Here is a 16,297-nt window from a genome sequence, read left to right as displayed (position 1 = left end):
TGATTTTTTTTAAAAAGTTATTTCTGATAACTTGAGAACCCTTCGATCCCTAGCCCCCTCCCCCAACTCTTCGTCCTCTCTTTTGAGTCTCTGTTCCTCATTTCTGTCTCCCCCGTCTAGAAGTGCTATCCAGTGACCCCTGGTGCTGATTAAAGTTTCTCGGGTGACCCCTGAATGCATTTTATTACACTGGCTGGTCATAAAACCTGCTTAAACTGCTGGCTTATCCAAACTCCTACCTCTTCTGTGGAAAGCCCTACAGTCAGTCCAGCCTCAGGCGGGGAAAATACAAACAAGCAAACCAAGGAGGGCAGAGAAGGCTTGAACACAGACTTTGTCAATACCAAGGAGCCATCCGGCAGAGGGGAGGGGAAAACTTAGAATGAAGACAGACACTCACAAGGGTTCGGGAGGAAATCAGCTTAATACTAGTGTAGGTGGGACGTGGAGAAGTAGAAACATGAGAAAAGAGGGAAAAAAATTAAAACCCTTTGGTGTTTTAATTTTGGTTTCTTTTTCCTTAAAATGATGCCACAACACTGAAATAGCTTACAAGGTGAAAGGTAAGCATCACTAACACAGGTCAGCATAAGACATCTCTGAAAACAACATACTCCTAAAACGGATCCCAGGAAAACTTTTACTCAGCTTCTGGAAGCAACACAGGGAGGTTAGAAGCCTTTGTATATTTATGTATTTACTACATCTAGGTAAAAATATGTATTGTTATATTTACATGGCTCAGGAGAAACCAACTTACAGTGAGGTTTAGTTTAGCTGTTTATTTTCCTGGGCTGCTGAAGGGAGGCAAAATATATAAGATTCACAATCCTGCCTGGATGGAATTTCTGTGGCAGGGATAAGGCATGCAATGCTTATAGGAGAGGCCAGAGAAATCAGCGTTCGAAAGGAGAATGGTGTTACTGCGCATCAAAACCTATCAAGCTTTGGGTTTTCCCCTGGGACTAAAACTGAACATATTCGTGTGTATCAAATCCAATTTAAAAAGTGTTTTGAATTTCATTCTCATTCGCGAAATCTGAAAATAAATCGGTAGGGTCGGTTCTCAGCCTTAAGCCAGAGTAGGAGGCTGCAGTCTGGAAGTTTGCCGAGAGAAGTCCATCTGTTCAGTTCTGCAGGTAAGGTGCTACCTGTTGCCTTGCAGGCAACAGGATGAAGATCTGACACACAGAGTTAGCTCCTGGCAGCTGTCCCACCAAACACGGTAGAGATCCACAGAGGCAGGAGAAGAACACACTTTTCCTACCGGTCCGGTTCCCACTGCAGTGACACTGAACCTGGATGAGATCCAGACTCTGCTCTGAGCCCTTGACATTCCTAATGTCGAAGTGACAGGCCCCCCAGTTGCTGGGCAGTTTTTCAATACTTTGGTCATTTTCACACTAGCTAGAAATCTTTAAGAAGGTAAAATCAAGGGCCCAAAGTGAATCATTAATGACTATTTAATTGGCATCTTGTGATTAAGAAGTGATTTGTGGTGGTTACTCTTGACATCATTTTCTTTGTTCATGTGATTTTTTTAAACTCTTAGAAAATGTATGTCATTATTTTCCCTTTTGTTCAAAGAAATACAAAATAACCATGAATTCAACTACTCTGTAGACCAGAAGTGGTCCCTTTCACCTGTTTATACTTTTCATGTAGTCACCAAGCAAAAGTCAAGCATTTCCCCAGAGATACTGTTAGTGGAAGCTGGTGACTTTGTTAATACCTAGAATGAACTGGTGAGATATGCTTTATTTATCTAATGTAATTGATCTAATGTAATTCATTCAGAGATTCTTCATAGTGAATGATAAATCTGATAACCAATGACATTCATCAACCATTTTTATTTTTTATATGCAGCCCACATTACACCAGGAAAGGAGTTTGATACTGTTCCTGCTGTTGCTTGCCTATCTACTAGGCCTGGCAATTTACAGATGTAAACACTTCTTACTACAACCATATGGAGTAAATATAATTATTCCCAGTTTGTAGGTGAGGAAACTAGGGCTTAGAGAAATTAGGTAATTGCCCAGCTTCCCATAACTAGTGAGTGTTACAGTCAGGAATGTGATTCTGGACAATCTGACTCTCTGCACTGACTTGGGTTCCAACTCACTCTGTAACCAACATCTCTTCATCAACTTTGCTGAGTCCCAAACAGAGTAAATAGAAAGGAAAGATCTGGGAAACAAACAAATGTACACTTGGTTGCTTATTTTATTTTTCTCAATATGTTAGGTCCAGAATATATGTTAAGCCACAACTCAAGGTTATTTTCTTCATGAAAACTTCCTAAGTAAACTAACTTACTCTCCACTTGATAAATCTATTTCTCACCTCTCCTTTCCTCAGTGGAATATAAATTTCTTTTAAATTCTATATATTTTAGTTGATTACATATAGTATGTCTTCTTAAAGGAAGTGATACATTTTTCTTTAAATGGTGGATAGTTTAAATAGTTAAAAAAAAAAAAAAAGCTTGTTCCATGCTTTCAGATAGAGGATGTAAAAAAGGAAAGTGGGTGCCAGATGTGCCAAAATGCTAAATAGTTTGGAGTTCAAGTTGAAGCTGGGAAACAGAGAGGGTAGATAGGTCAAAGTGGTAGTCAGCCTTCATGTATTTGATTAAAAAAGATGGTGAGTAAAGTGGTGGGGTGACAGAGTCTAGGAAGTTAAGATACAAAACGACCTAGTAAACACATTTCTTGGAATCTAGCCTAGAAAAAAAAATTATGAGGGAAAAGTTATGTGCAGGAAGATATTCACAATAGCAAAAGTTTGAAAACATTAGAGCTATCCAAAATTGGGAAAATAAATAATTAAATGCTGACATACACACTGTGAAATATTACTACAACTACTAAAAGTGGTAATATAATATAAAGTGAATAAATTACAAGTGTCATTACATTGTCATTACTCTAGGTGAAATGTATGTACAGATGAATAAAGATTGGAAAAGAATGCATAGAAACTTTCAAAGTTACTTTAACAAGAGTATTGGTTTAGGAATTTTTTTCTCTTAATTGTCCAAAGTTTCTGTAGCATTGGTATACAATACATTACCTACAATATAATAAACAATAATATATTTACTATAGTGCACAGTGGCAAGCAGTTATATGTGTAGAAATATTTGGGATATTTCTCTATAATATTTCTATAGCCCCATTATTTTCAAAGGACATTTGATTTATGTAAATGTATGTATATTTATAGAAATTAATAAATTGATTACATTTATACATTTTAAAGTGATATTCTTAATTATTTTCCTCTTTTTCTTGACGTCTCCCTCCACTTTCCTCTGTCCCCTTCTCACCCCCACCCCAATAATCTAAAAGGTATTCACTATTGAAATCCCAGTGACTTAACACAATAAAAATTTGTCACTTATTTCAAATCTGATGAAGGTAAGGTGGTCCTCTTCCAATTTGTAATATCATCTGGAACATATGACCTTCAAGATCACTATACAAGAAAAGAGTTTTTAACTATTTTGGCCTGCAGGTGACACACAAATTCTACTGACAGACCATTAGCTGAATTAGTCACAAAGCCCCAGCTAAACTGTAAAACAGGCTGCAAAATCAAGGCAGCTCATGGAGTATGTAGTGGGCACTGTCATTGTGACAAATAGCCCGTTTTCTCCTTCCTTTCCACAGTCAATGTCTTCTCAAAAGAGACAACAAAAGTCCTATTCAGGTGCTGCCTCCATCTCAGAGTCCAGGATGTAAATTAGTATCTCCATCAAGACTGGAGAACTTTGAACTAAATACCCAAGTCATCTTCATACCCCAACCCTGCTGCTCAAGATGTTAATAAATAATGTTGGAACAGTGAACAGCCCCCATTTTGAAAGGGAAGAATGGAAGATACACAGCGGTCACTGGTCCTCAGAAGTTCTGAAGTCCTCTGGCCAGGCGATATGAAGGCCTCCTAGCTGGCATGGGGATGTGTGTGTGGGACAGCACCTTGGTCAGCCCCCAGTTCTGCTCTCTGAATTTTCTCTGTCCACTGTTCTCAATAACCTTTGTTTTCCCATACACCTGAAAAAGTCATTTAGGGAATATACCGTCCTTGGAACTATATACCTTTCTCAGTCTACTTTCTGCTTGCAGAAGTTTGAGGCCCTAATTGCCTGGTTTTTTAACAGATTTATTGTGATATAATTGATATATAAGTTGCCCATATTTAAAATATAATTTGATAGGTTTTGGCATATGTTTACATTGAGAAATCATCATATTCAGACAATAAACATATCCATCACATATAAAAATTTCCTCAAGCCCCTTAGAATTCTTCTCCACCTCCCCTTTCTGCCTCCCTCATCCTTAGGCAATAACTGATCTGCTTTCTAGATCATTTCATTTTCTAAAATTTTATATACATGGACTTTATATATAGTGCGTGCTTTTCTTTTTTTGGTCTGTTTTCTTTTACTCAGCATGATTATTTCGATATTCATGCATGCTGTACAGCAGGCATGAACATCTCATTCCTTTTTATTACTGAGTAGTATTTCATCATATTCCCCTGTTAATAGATATTTGGGTTGTTTCTAGTTTTCGAATATTACCAATACAGCTGCTATGACACTCAAGAACAAGTCTTTTTATGGGAATATAAATTTATTTGTCTTGCTTAAAAACCTAAGCGTAGAACAACTAGGTCATATGGTTGCTGTATTTTTAAGTTTCAAAATCCCACCAAGCTGTTATCCAAAGTAATTGCACCATTTTACACTTCCACCAGCAGTATATGAGAGTTTCAATTTCTCCACTTCCACAACACTTAGTATGGTCAGTCTTTTTAATTTCAAACTTTCTGATAGGTGTGTAACATGATCTTCTTGTGGTTTGGACTTATATTTCAAAAATGGCCAATGACTTTGAACTTCTTTTTGTGTACTTATTTGCCATCAGCATCCCTCCTTTGGTGAAGTGTCATTTATACCTTGGCCTTTTTTGATTGGGCTGTTTCTTTTCTTATTGAATTTGGAGAGTTCCTTCTATATTCTGGATATAAATCCTTTATCAGATATGTGATTTTTAATCATTTTCACTCAGCCAGAGGCTTGTCTTCTCATAGTAGTATCTTTCAAAGAGCAGAAATTCTTAATTTTGATGGTCCAATTTTTCAATTTTTTCTTTTGTGGGTCATGCTTTTGTTTTGTCTTCTTTAATTGTTTTTTTTTTTTTAATTTTTGCTGCACTGTACAGCATGCAGGATCTTAGTTTCCTGACCAGGGATGGAACCCGTGCCCCCTGCATTGGGAGCATGGAGTCTTAACCACTGGACCGCCAGGGAAGCTCCTGGATCATGCTTTTGATGTTATATCTAATAAATCTTTTCCTAACTGAAGGTCATAAAGATTCCATGCATTGCTTTTATCGAGTGTTTTATAGTTTTAGGTATTACACTTCGGTTTATGATCAATTTGAGTGATTTTAATATGTATATGGATGGAAGTTATCCCTCCACCATACACACACATATAGATTTTCAATTGTTCTAGCACCTTTTAACATTATGAATTGTCTTTCTTTATCTCTAATATTTCTTACCTTAAAGTATCATTCACCTTATATTAATATAATCACTCCTCTCATAATTTTTATCAAATTTGTAATTGTTTTGACCATTATTTTTAGCATTATTTCTTTTTCTTTTTTTTAAATTAATTAATTAATTTATTTATTTTTGGCTGTGTTGGGTCTTCGTTTCTGTGCGAGGGCTTTCTCTAGTTGCGGCAAGCGGGGGCTATTCTTCATCGCGGTGCGCGGGCCTCTCACTATCGCGGCCTCTCTTGTTGCGGAGCACAGGCTCCAGACACGCAGGCTCAGTAGCTGAGGCTCATGGGCCTAGTTGCTCCGCGGCATGTGGGATCTTCCCAGACCAGGGCTCGAACCCGTGTACCCTGCATTGGCAGGCAGATTCTCAACCAATGTGCCACCAGGGAAGCCCTAGCATTATTTCCTTTAAAAAATTTCTGTCCCTCCCCTCCTCTCTTTGGGGACTAGAATCACGTGTATATTAGGTTGCTTAAAATTATACCACAACTAACTGAAGCTCTGTTCATCCTTTTTTCAATAACTTTTTTTCCTCTCTGTGATTCATTTTGAATTATTTCTATTGCTATGTCTTCTAATTCGCTAATCCTTTCCTCTGCAATATCTAATCTACCATTAATCCTGTCCAGTGTATTTTTCATCTTTGGCATTGTAATTTTCATTTTAAGAAGTTCAGCTTGGTTCTCTTTTATATCTTCCATGTTTCTGATTTACATATTCAAGCTTTTCTCTAGCTTCTTGAACATATAGAATGTACTTATAATTGTTTTTTAAATTAATTTATTTTTTATTGAAGTATAGTTGATTTACAATGTTTTTTTAAATTAAATTTTATTGGAGTATAGTTGATTTACAATGTTGTGTTAGTTTCTGCTGTAGAGCAAAGTGACTCATTTATATACATATATATTTTCAGATTCTTTTCCTATAATTGTTTCAATATCCTTGCCTATTAATTCTGTCATCTGTATCATTTATGATTTGATTTTGATTAATTGATCTTTTTCCCATATTATCAGCCATTATTGGTTGCATGCTTGATAATTTTTGATTGCATGCCAGACATTGTGAATTTCACTTTGTTGATGGCTAGGGAGTTTTTCATATGTTTGTTTTCCTATAAATATATTTGAGCTTTATTCTGAGACATTGTTAAATTATTTGGGAGCAGTTTAATCCTTTGAATCTTGCTTAAAGCTTTGTTAGACATAGTGGTGTTGAGTCAGGGACTAATTTTTCCTTATCTTGAGACAAAATCCTTCTGAGTACTCTAATCAAAGCTCTATACATTATGAATTTTTTCACTCTTGCTCACAGGATTTTCCCTCTAATCCTTTCAGGTGCCTTTTCACTCAGTCTTGGGTATTTCATTACATGCATGTGTTGATCATTATTTAGCTGAATACTTGAGAAGAACCCTCTACAGATGTCCAGAATTTTCTCTTTGTGCAGCTCTCTTCTCTCTAGTACTCTGCCTGCAAAATCTAGCCACGTTTTTACTACCCAGGCTCACATCTCTGTCTTTTCAACTCAGGGAGACTGCCATGCTCCACCTGTACTCCTTCATCTGTGCCCTGATTGGAAACTTTTTCTGGGCTTTAATCTGGAATAATTGTAGGACTCACCTACTCTGTCTCCCATTTCTCAAAGATCATTTTTCGTCATTATCTCATGCCTAATGTCTTGAAAATCAATATTTAATATATTTTCTTGGTTTCTTAGTTGTCTTATGTGGGATGGTAATTGTTTTTTGATGGTAAGTAGAAGCCTCCATATCTTGATCAAAATCTCACAGTTGGTCTAAGCTACTGGTTTCTTTGGCAATGTAGTTCCTTAAAATCTTGGTTGGCTTAACACTTAAAAAATGTAGTAGGCTCCTCATCCACTTGCTCAGTTTCATGTGCCAGTAACCACACTATAAATCTTATTGAGGCATAGTTTTCAGATCTGCTTTATGTCTTTGCTTTCTTATCTCTATGCTTGTCTTTCTCAACTTAATAATAGCCACCTAAAGGCTTTCAGGCTTAAAAGTGAGAAATCTGAATGTGATCACTTATGCCAACAAGGACCTTAATTTTTTTTTTTTGTTACTATCTTACACTTTTTGAGGTTGATAAGCAACCAGTTTTTCCAACCTTGCATGATCCCAAATTTTTCATCTCTGTAATCCTTCTAACTTCTGCTTGAAAATTGGCCTATTTTTTTTTTGAGTTCATCACTTTCTTATAAGATTCTGACAAAATCAATTAGCAGTAGCCAATATTCACTACTAATTGTTATCTTTTCTAATCTCTTCTGCTATGCATGAGGTCTGGCCTAATGCCCAAGTTACCATGAGTGATAATTTTACCTTTTCATTTTCTTTTTCTTGGGGGTGGGGGTGGGACACTGTATAACATCAATTTCTATCTTTCTTTCCTCTGATGTCAATTTTCTCACTGCCGGCTTCACACTAATATGAAGCATATATTTTAGATTTTTAATTTCAGCAACATCTCATTTCAAAATATTAATCACTGGATTAAGATAATTAATGTAGCTACCATAAGAGAAAAATGCCAAAATCTCTAAGGCTTAACAAAATAAGTTTAATTTTCCTCATGCAAAGTTTAATGTAGATTGGCAGTCTTCCTCAGACTTGTAGCTATGCCATCTGGAACATGTAGCCTCCAAGTTTTCCAAGGCAAGGGAAGAGAGAAATGCATGAAACACATCATTTCTGAACTGTCTCATTTTTCCTCTCGGTCCATTGGTCAAGATTGTCATGTGGCCCCAACCTAACTCCAAAGATAGTTAGGAAATGTTGGGAAACATAAGGAGGTAATTGGGAGAAACAAGGGTGACATAATGATTAAATAACTCTTCCACAGCATGCTAATAACTTTGTATTGTACCATTCACATTTTCTTTATGGTCACATACTTCCATATATAAACGTATTATATATAGAAGGATGTGCAATGATAGGATTATGTGTATATAATATATGATAGATATAGTTATATACATATAATCTTATCATCGTATGTGTATACATAGATATAAAACCTTATCATTGTTTTCTAAAAATAGAATCATATTTATGCTATGTTATCTTTCTTTTTGTTTAGAAATATCTACTGGAAATCTTTCCAAATTAACTTCTAGACCTGTAGGTCATTCATTTTAATGACTCCATAATATTTCCAGGTGTGGTTGTACCATAATTTACTATTTCTATACTGAGGTATATTTACTTTATTAGCTCATTTTTTGTCAGTATCAACTGTGTTTTTTTTTTTTAAGAAATTCATGTTCTTTTATTTATTTATTTATTTATTTATTTATTTATTTATTTATGACTGTGTTGAGTCTTCGTTTCTGTGCGAGGGCTTTCTCTAGTTGCGGCAAGTGGGGACCACTCCTCATCGCGGTGCGTGGGCCTCTCACCATCGCGGCCTCTCTTGTTGCGGAGCACAGGCTCCAGATGCGCAGGCTCAGTAATTGTGGCTCACGGGCCCAGTTGCTCCGTGGCATGTGGGATCTTCCCAGACCAGGGCTCGAACCCGTGTCCCCTGCATTGGCAGGCAGATTCTCAACCACTGCGCCACCAGGGAAGCCCTCAACTGTGTTTTAATATATCTAATCAAATAAAATTTATTTCTGGAAATTAATGGCTTTTCCCCTCTATGGGATAGATATTAAAGAGTGGGATTTAATGGGTAGAAGTGTACATGTTTTGTTAATTTTAATATTTTGCCGGATTGGTGGTCATAAAGGCTGAAAATATTCACATTTTCATGTACAATATATAAGAGAACCCATGTCTCCATGAATGTGACAATAGATGTTTCAATACATTTTAGTTTTGTCAATTTAATGGGGAATAAAGAGAATTAGGGAAATGCAAATTAAAGTAAGAATATCTTCATATATTAGTTAGCCATTTGGTTGCCTCTTCGTATTCTTTGCTATTGAGATTCACATCCCATTTTTGTCAAGTAGTAAGAACTTTTCATAGTCATAGATGTTTACTATGACTATGAAAAGTCTGGTGATCTTCTGAATTACAAATATTTTTCCCAAATCAATTTTATAAATTTTATAAACGTTTTGGGTATATTTCTGCATAATGTAAAATATTTAATATTAAAACATATGATATATGATATTTTGTCATTCAAATATTTAAAGCTTAAATTAAGATTTTAATTTTAAATTAAAAATAAAAGTTTAATTTTCGTATTATCAAAAAGTCTTTTATACTGCTGAGTCTCTTCTGCTCCTTGATTGTACTTGTTGTGTACTAGATTTTATTGCAATATTTTATTATTTTTTTACTTATTTAAGGTTTTAATCCATATGGAATTAATTTTTTCATAAAATAGATTTCAGTTTTATTTTTTTCAGATGGGTAGCTTTCTGTGCCAGCACTATTTATTAAATAATTCAGTATTTTTCTTCTTTTCATATATCAAATAATGTATTTTCTGGGATTCTTTATTTTGTTTTATTGATCTATTTGTTTCTTCCTATGTCTATAACCATACTAATGCAATTTTAACTGTTTACTAATATATTCTGATAGTAAGGCAAATCCCTATTCACTATTCACCTTTATCAAAATTTGCTTGGCTATTCTCAAAAATGTTTGCTCCCTTATAAACTTTAAAGTCTTTTTATCCATTTTCCCCAAGTCTCTGCAAGGATTAAAACCGAGATTATTTTAAATTTAAACAATAATTTTTGGAAAGTTGACACTTTTATTATATCAGATCTTTTCATCAAGGAATGTGGAAAACTTTTTTAAAATGGTTAGGTAAAAGTTAGTTATGAATCCATCTGTTCCTGGTACTGTTTTTAATGGTAAGTCTTTAATCTTTTGACAATCTCTTCTGTGGTAATTGATCCATTGCAGTTTTCCTGGGTCTTCTTTGATAATTTTGTTAGGAAATTCTTCTTTTCCTGACTTCAAATTTGTTGTTAAAAGTTTTATGTAATATTCTTTTATAAGTTTTTCATCTTTTATGAACCTGTGATGTCTCTTTTTAAATTCCTGCAGTTTTGTGAGAAATTTTAATCACATTACTATTTTTTTTCTTTTTAAAAATCCTATCGCGTTTATGTCTTTTCTCATCAGTCCTTTTAATTGAAGAATTAGACCTTTATTTGAACTTGAGGGAAATCTAATATCTGTTTCATTGCTTCACCTCCTTTTGTGATTTCTTCTTCGAGAACTTCCTTCATTCATATGTGGGGCTCCTGTTCTATCCTCCAAGTTTCTGTGTGTGTGTTTTCCATATTTGTGAAATATTATGTTGTGCTTTGAGATATTACTTTTATTTGACATCTCAGGCCACTAATTTGAGTCTAGGTGGTAGCCAACAATTCCATCAACTCATTTACTGAATTGCTTAGCTCAGAAATTATGATTTCACATACAGGAAGTATTTCAGAACTGCATTTGAATCTTTATGAATTGTCATCTGTCTCCTTCAGCAGCTGTGTGGGTGTTTTGTGCATTATGATCTATCTTCTTTTTGTAGATTGTTGGGCTCTCCTCAACTGATCACTTTTCATTATGAGCTCGTTGTCTAGTTTTTGGATTATCTCAAGTTGTCTATAGGCTCTTGCATTGTGGAAGGTGAAGCAGAATTTACAAACAAGAGGCTGACTCTTATTGAAGGACTGTATGAAAACCTTCCTGCTTCCAGCTATCCTCTCTCTCTTCTAATCCCAGGTATAATGAGAGTTCAACTTTTGCTTTGCTTCTCCTTAGCTCTTGAAGGTCAGAAGACCAGGCACATTCACTGATACTAATGCCAAACTTCTTCCAAGGATCCATACTGTCTTAGAAACAGGTGCTTTCCAGGTTTCTCAGTCTTCATCTTGGAGATCTCCAGGCTCTCCAAGACCATATAGAAAAAGCCCTATACAACATTTCTCCTCTGGGTGTCCCATAGAGTTTGGGTTTCACTGGAACATGAGTATATACCAATCAGCTTCAGTGGTCTGGAGGCTCAGAAAGCAGACTAGACAAAGTTGAAATAACAGGGAAAAAAAGATACATTCAGGGGGACTTCCCTGGTGGTCCAGTGGTTAAGACTCCATGCTTCCACTGCAGGGGGACACAGGTTCAATCTCTGGTCTGGGAACTAAGATCCTGCATGCCGCAAGATCCCTCATGCTGCATGGCATGGCCAGAAAAAAAAAAAAAAAAAAAGATACATTCAGGTTACCACCTTCCTAGAAACTTCCCACTATTTTCTATAGAAATTATGGAAATTGAGAGAACACAGTGACAGAGTGATGAGGACTGTGAAAAACTGGGCACTCCACTCAATTATTGCCAACTAGGAAAGAAAACCCTGTGTTGCCATATCTACCCATTTTTTTCAAAAGCAGTCATAAATCCAGAATTTTATGTAATATCTTCCCATTTCAAAATATCAATGACTTGTTCAAATTTATTTTGTAAATACTTTGTGAGCCAAAACAAGTATGTCTGTAAGTTAAATTTAGCCTATAGGCTCCAAGGTTAGGATCTCTGGAGTAGATGGTACTCTGGACAATAGATGGGTATCTCTGACTTTGAAGTTCTGCATCATGGAGGGAAACTGTCATGCCTTCTCTTGAGGCAAGCTCCTTGAGGCAGATCCACATTCTCTACTTAGTTTTGCATTCCCCAAAGTTCCAAGTGCAGCATAAGGTATGCACAGGACATTTCATACATGTTTATGGAATGAAGAAAGACAACTCTTGGTGCCATCATCAGAGACTAATGGATCCTTGCTCTGGCTTTTGTAAAAATAAACAGTACTGCAGTTACGGAAGCTGCTAATGTGACAACTGAAAATGTAAGAGGGATGAGGCATGGGGTCATGGAAAACAAATTCCCTGAAATTCCTTTTCAGGTAAGTTGGATGTACAATGACAAGTTTTATACAAGACCAGAATATTTTCAACTGTCCAACTTTTCCGTGGCAAAGAGTTAGCTGGACAATGCTTAATGAATGAGGAAGACAGAAAGTTTTGTTCCAACCATGTGGATGTGAAGATTTCATACAATCACCTTAATGCAAAGCTTTGTCTAGTAAGGCAGTCAGAGGATGAACTCAGAACAATGGATTTTCATTATTTTTCTATTTGCCATGCTTCTCTATGAGACCTTTGTAAGGAAAGGAAAACAAGAAAATCATTGTTCTGTATTATACAAGCATGGAGTCTGAATACTCTAATGCTGAAGAAATGGTTGTCTGAGATGAGAACTCAAACATGATTTTAAAATTGGAGGGAGAAAGGCCCAAAATCCAAGTTTTGAATTGCAAATCTACTTAATCTTTGATTGGGCTCTGATGGTCCATTCACCATAGTGCTGCTTCTATTAACCTGAGACCTATTCCTAATTACAACCTGCTTTTGGTGTTCCTGGATGACATCAAGATGTGTGGGATTAATAGACAATAACAGGCACACTGCGGAACAATTGTAGCAAAACACTGCGTTCCTTCAAGAGCATGGAGGGTGATTTCCTGGGTCAAAATATTAATGTCTAGACTTTCAAGGCTGTTGTTATTATTCTGGGGGAAAAAAAAAAAAGCATCATTCTACTGAGTCAACAGACCATCCTGGATTTATCATTGAACTCATCTCATTTTACTCTCTAATTTAAAATTTCTTTGTTTCTCTCTGACAGTTTGAAAACATACTACTATTAACCTCAAAGAGTATTGGATCCACTTATACATGATAGAAATATAATGTGTATAATAATATTACACAGGGCTTCCCTGGTGGTGCAGTGGTTAAGAATCCATCTACCAATGCAGGGGACACAGGTTCGAGCCCTGGTCCGGGATGATCCCACATGCCGCGGAGCAACTAAGCCCATGCGCCACAACTACTGAGCCTGAGCTCTAGACCCTGCGAGCCCCAACTACTGAAGCCTGTGTGCCACAACTATTGAAGCCCGCGCGCCTAGAGCCTGTGCTCTGCAACAAGAGAAGCCACCGCAATGAGAAGCCTGCGCACTGCAACAAAGAGTAGCCCCCGCTCTCAGCAACTAGAGAAAACCTGGGTGCAAGCAAAGACACAATGCAGCCAAAAAAAAAATTAAATAAAATGAATAAATAAATTAAAAAAATAATAATATTACACATTTATTTATAATCTATCTACTTTCAAAGAAAGGATTTGAGGTGGGCTATTCAGAGTAAATGAAAGAGATTCAATCAGCCCTTTCCATCTGGGAATTTAAGAATCTAAGTGTACCCCAAAAATGCCAAATATGGCAATTTTCTCCAGGACTGTCACATTGCCCTACTTCCAAAGATATGACACCCAAAGAGTTCACAGCTGCGCTGTCATCACAAGTTTAAATTTGACACTGGTGATATCAAAACCATGGAAAATAATTTTTTAAAAGTATCACAGCTGAGTTTATGGATTACTTGTCATTAAGAAATAAGCTCCAGAAAAAAATAAAGAAAAAAAAAAAAAAGAAATAAGCTCCACGGAGTTTGATAGAGACTACTGACATTAAAGGATGCTCAGTGAAGGAAATTTATTAAAGAATCAGCTGTGTCAAATGCTGTGCTAGGCCTTCCACACCCATTATCTCATTTAACTTCATAATAACCCCATTAACTAAGTATTATTATTTTTCTTACTCTGTATATCAGCAACAAATTTCAAAGAGGTTAAATACCTTCCCCAACAGCTGGTAAGTGACAGAATGAGGAAGCTTACTCATGTCTACCTGATTCCAAAGCTTCATGTGCTCTTTCCATTACAACTGGAATGTTTGGAATGCAGATTAAATTCCATTTTTGGCCTGGATTAAAGATCTGCTCTGTGGCATCTCTCAGGAGTCAAATAAAATAGAGGCTAATGAAAACAGCTGATTCACCTCCTAACAAAGTATAACACACCACGGAAGCAAGGGACAGGGTCTTACTCTTGGAACAAAATCATGGCAAGACTGAAAGCCTTCTCAGCCATTCCCTCTCAGAGAAGTCACGATAGCTAAAAGTCTACTATGAGTGTTTCTTCCTTATGCCCTCTTTTTTTTTAAAAAAAAGAAACGATTTCTCTGGAATACAGGAAAGGTTTATACATGAAATAAATTCACATCCAGGTATTTTGTGACTAATCGGATATGCCTTCTTATGAGAGGAGAGAAAAGGCAGTCAACACATTTTTGGTGTGTGGAAGGCAGCAGGGCTGAAAAAAAGAATGGAAATCTGGAAATGAGAGAATGCTCCCTATTTTATCTCCTGCTTAGGTCAAATGCTAGACATAGTACTTGGGAAAAAAGGAGAAAATAAGATTCTGGTGTATCTTTCTTGCATAATCTAGAAGCTTGCAATGGGCCTGAAATTTGTAGCCATGTTCTTAATGTGAAGGAAGTCTGCCTGAAGCTATTCATAAATTTTTATTCTATTCTAGTGATCACTGATGATTTGTATCATTTTACAGGTCAAGAATTGGCATCAAGGTCTTTTCTGAACTATTTGCTTCTATAATTTTCATAATCCTATACATGAAAGGTACACTTTGAAAAAGTTAGGAAGAGATTTCTTTACCTTATCTTTGTGAATTTGACCTTTGATTATCATTAAGTTTGAACCACAAATTATGGATTTGGCTAAGACCGGTCCTAGTTAGCAAATTGTGCAAAACCATAGAGAAAAAAAAAGAAAAACTTAGTGATTTATTCTGTCTCATTGACTTTCCTGCTTGACTGAATATTAGAAAGTATAATGTAACTAAATATAGAATGTACCTCAGAACATAAGGGTTGAAAGACAAGAGCCAAACTCCAAGCACCGCCTATAGTTGGCAACACACAGAGTTCCGTTTTTAAACAACTTTTTTCAAAGCTTCTAAAAAATTATTATGCTCTTTAGAAAACACTGCCTAGCCCTGTCACATTGAGACAAGCCTGTGGAGTTGGCAGCCCTCTTGTGCAGTGAAAGACAAAGTGTCTGGCTCTGAGCCAAGGAAAGCCAAAGTGATCAATATTACATTCTGAAAGCACCAATGGACCCTTTGTCCCAGGACTAACTCTTCTGGGAGATGTGCCAGAAGATTCACGTGTGCACATATGTGCACACATGCAGTAACATGATGATTCAGGAAATCTAGTCATATGGGAAGATCAAAAGCACAGCAGGATATTCCTGTGACTCTGGCATTGGTCAGCAATACTTCAATGTCCACATCCAAATATGAAGGCAGCTTAAAGAGTCCACAGATGGAAGATGAACAGAAACTTGAAAAAAGGTACTAAGGCAGCTTATTTTTTTCCCGTTGTCCTTCCACCTACCATGAGCAGCCCTGGTACATTGTCAATCACTCCCTCACACCACTTTGAAGTATGACTCCGTCCCTGAATCCTACAGAGTGGATGCCAGCCTGGCCTCATCTCACCTCTTTAAGCCTCTGTCCTTCAGCACACTCACAAGTGTTTGGAACATATATTGGGGATGGAAAGGAATATGATCCCAGCCCCAAGTCCAGACGGCTACTAGAACACGTCATGTGTCTGGCACTGAGAAAGATCACATTGCCAGTTTAAAACTAGAGAAATGATCTCAGTTTTGAGGGGAAAGAAAAAAGAAAGTCCATGTGGCTGATGAGAGAACAATGAAAAGATACCTCACACACACAAAGATCATTTATCTAAAAATCAAGGTCATATTTGGGATCAGAAAAAAATAGACTTAGTG

The 16,297-nt window shown here is 36.4% G+C and overlaps 1 protein-coding gene across 1 annotated transcript in view; it reads left to right on the top strand.

The window, feature by feature from the left end:
* GORAB (golgin, RAB6 interacting) overlaps positions 1-16,297 on the top strand; it is an 88,090-nt gene that overhangs the window by 53,971 nt on the left and 17,822 nt on the right. The window lies entirely within an intron of this gene.

The sequence above is a fragment of the Balaenoptera physalus genome (assembly GCF_965194825.1).
Source record: "Balaenoptera physalus genome assembly, chromosome: 1".
NCBI lineage: Eukaryota > Metazoa > Chordata > Mammalia > Artiodactyla > Balaenopteridae > Balaenoptera > Balaenoptera physalus.
This window is presented reverse-complemented; position numbering and strand designations above follow the sequence as displayed.